Source organism: Acipenser ruthenus, chromosome 4 (assembly GCF_902713425.1).
Source record: "Acipenser ruthenus chromosome 4, fAciRut3.2 maternal haplotype, whole genome shotgun sequence".
NCBI lineage: Eukaryota > Metazoa > Chordata > Actinopteri > Acipenseriformes > Acipenseridae > Acipenser > Acipenser ruthenus.
In genome coordinates, this window is record NC_081192.1 from 19,289,862 (window position 1) to 19,293,395 (window position 3,534).

General features: G+C 40.5%; 1 long non-coding RNA gene across 1 annotated transcript in view; it reads left to right on the top strand.

The window, feature by feature from the left end:
• Positions 1–1,906, top strand: part of LOC131737032 (uncharacterized) — a 6,220-nt gene extending 4,314 nt beyond the window's left edge. Inside the window, exon 2 of the long non-coding RNA XR_009328606.1 lies at positions 1,179–1,906. This is a non-coding gene — a long non-coding RNA (uncharacterized LOC131737032). The remainder of the gene's footprint in view (positions 1–1,178) is intronic.
• Positions 1,907–3,534: the final 1,628 nt, after the last annotated feature.

Consider the following 3,534-nt stretch of genomic DNA (forward strand, 5'->3'; position numbering starts at 1 on the left):
GTATGCTGGTGAAGTGCTGAGGTGAATTGAGCTCATCTGATTTTCCTCGCCTTCCTGATCACCTGACATCCTTCACAAGTGCAGTAATGCTTTGCACTGGATGAGCCACACGGGACGAATCAGAAGACGACTGCTGCAATCTCATTGAATTATATAGCTCAATATTTCAGCTCAAAAGTGTGTGTCATCTACCACCAGTGGGTAACTTGAAAAGGCTGCTTTATTTGGCTTGTAATGTTAAAAGTGCTTCTCAGCTGACTTAATGCCACTTCACCTTACTCTCCCATTTACTTTACCATGCATATTCTTCTTTGAATACTTCGGAAGTTCAGAACTTTAAATAATTCAAAACTGTTAAAACTTTATTCTCCCTGAACTGTTTAACAATACAGGTTATCTCGAATGTTATCAATTTCGTCAGGAGACTCCCGATGTAAGAGCTGATCTCCCATCTCCCAGTGATTACCAATTGCAATACATGATTACCTCAAGTTAATTTTCTGAAACAAGCATCATACATATTTTTTTTCCCCCACTGACCTGCGCTAATAATCAGTTTTAATTTATGGGGCTCACTCCTAACACCACCGCAGCCTCCTATCGTCTTTTCCTCCAACGCTGACGCTAGTGGTGTGTAACTTATGTTGCTTACTTTGTATTTTTGTGTTATGTATTTATATGGTGTTATTATTTGTACAACATGGGTGAATAGAAGGAGAAATTAGTCCCATTCCCCAATTCAAAATGCAGCCAGGTGTTTTCCATTTGCGCCAATTAACTATCATTGACAGTCCATTATAAAAAGGAACCAAAACTACAGGAAGGAGAGGGCGTGGTTCCAGGGGGAAACGAATGGAGGACATAGGAAGTTGGTTCAGACCGACCGACCTGGATGGTAACAATAAGGATTGTTTGGAACTTTAAAGAGAATACAGAAAGAGAAAGACATGGCAGCCCGATGGAAGGAAGGCCCGATCAGAAACTGATAGCAAAGCTAATTATTTATCCTTGATTTCTACTGCTGAAGCGACGCTTTTTGGATTAAGACTGTTAATGTTACACAGAGGGCCATGTGGCGTTTGACAAATGCTTTCGAAGTAAAGACACTTGACAGAAATATCTAGAATACCAGTATTAATGGTGATTTATGACAAGGTGTTGTATTGCTTCCTTTCAAGGTAACCCCCTCAATGACTGATGCCACGGAAGAGCAAACAGACACCAGCCAAGGGAAGGCCGGCCAGTGTACACACCCGAGATGCAAGGTCCTACCCTACCTAAGTTAAGTACCAGTGGCCAGGTCGGAAGAACGAACCAGAGTAGGGAAGTCAGAAATCGCGATGTACGTGATGAGTGACCAGGGACACAGAGGGAGTGTGGAGATCAAGTGCTGTTTGTTTGTTCTTCCGTTGCAGGATCCTGCATTGTGGTGCTGGAGAGGGAGGGGACCGAGCCTGAAGGGAGCTAAATACAAGCTTTACACCGGGACAAACCAACGGATTAGGAGGTTCTTTGATCGGTCACCTTCAACTTTACCTTTCCTTGTCGCTGTTTCTACCGGGAGCGTTTGGCAACTTGGATTAAAGTACAGGACCTACAAACTGAGTTTTCTAGGCCTTGAGGCCCAGGTGAACACACTGGAACTATTGTTTCACTAAACAGATATTGTGTGGAGTGGAATAATTGTAATACTAATAGCCCCCTGTAGTCACAAGTAGCCTGTTAAAATATTTTATGGAAGATTTTAGTGGTTTTACTTAGTGCACAGCTTTAGGTGTTTTTTAGAATATATTTTTTATGGAAACAACGTGCAAGGTGGTTGAAAGTGGGGTGTTTTCAAATTGTCTTCTAAAATAAGTTGTATTCAATTGCCTAAATTTCCTGTAATAAAGAAATCATCATTTTACTTACCTGTGTGGTTTCTGTACAAGCATTGGAAAAGTCCGGGTGATCCAAAACAACCTGTGTGCAAAGGGTTATAAAGATATTAAAAACTTACTTACCTGGAATTAACAGTATGAGGAAACCTTGACATCCACATTTTAATAAATCAATTATGCAATAAGAAAGATGAATCAATTTGATTAATAACTCAATTTGGTTAATATTGAAACATATTAGTAGCTTCAAAATTGGTCACAAGAATGTATTAAATCATAGGCATCAATTGGATTTTTAAATTAAATGTTATCAAGTACAAAAGTTAGTATTGAAAACATGTCTTAAAAAAAAAAAACAACACAGGTCTGCATCTCAAAACTTAGCCCACAGTCCAATGCATTCAATAAGCAATAAGCAAAAAACATTCTATGAATACACTTAAATTAATATCCCAAAAGCATGTCATTTTTTTTTTTAAAATATTGCATTTTTACCATCCATTGTTTAGTCACATCTGCCAGCAAAGCAATCACATGACCTTAATACTGACCTATTGCCAGAGCGCTTGCTCTGCGTCTCCGTCCCCAGGTAGACAATCTGTTGGCTCTGATTTGCGGATTTGTGTTTTCATTGAAAGTCCGCCAATACTACCTTGCTACAGTATATATTTTTAATTCCAGTAGATTAGACTGCAACTATATATTTTTTATGTTTAGTCATTACAGATGAAAATAAATAAAAAAAAGAAATGGACTCCGGACTAGGTGCCCCCAAAGTCCGGGCCCGGGTGCAGTCACGTCCATTGCACCACCCTAACGCCGGCCCAGGTTGCATTGCAGCCTCTTTACAGTGTGAATGAGAAGCAGGCTTGTACTGTAAAAATCTCTTAAGCAAAAACTAGCTACCCTTTATTTTTAATTGCATATTTATTTCATTTTAAATACACATTTTGAAACCTTTGCAATGGAAATCTACACGAAGATAGCTCTTTTATAATTAAAAGGATTAATCTGGAAAATGATTTTAAAATCACAGCGGTTCACTCGAATCATCTACCTTAACCTGTGCACTAGACCATCATTGGACGTTCTGCAGTGAAGAATTCAGGAAAAGCATTAATGATCAAAGACAGGTAACTGGTCATCCTTACTTGGATAGAGATGTGTGGCAGAACAAGAGTCCTGCTTGTAAATAGTGTTGGTGTTTGTATGTGTTTCAGTGGCAGGGATGGTTTTAATTCCTGTCCTTGCCAAATACATGTGAGAATGTGGCTGTTCCCAAATTGAATAATTGGTGCTAATTGGGAAAAGCCACATCCTATAAAAAAGAGAACCCAAAGCTCCATTAGAGAGAAGACTGGCTGTCCCACCACCCTGACCTGCTCCCAGCACCTACTCACTGGTTCTACTGTGAGTATTGTGGTGATCCCAGTCACCACTGGAAGGACTGCCTGGATGACAGTTCAACAGGATGGTGTGGACTGTGTGCGCACTTTGGGCATTAGTGGCATGAATTTCCGGAGTTGAACAGAGGAAAGGTGGAGCTCCTGATACAGTAAGTGCTGTCCCTAATGGTTGTGAAGGAGGAGCTGCCTGCCCAGAAGCGAGCACAGGAGCCCGAGCATCCATTGCCCAAGAGGGGGGAGCCTAAGTG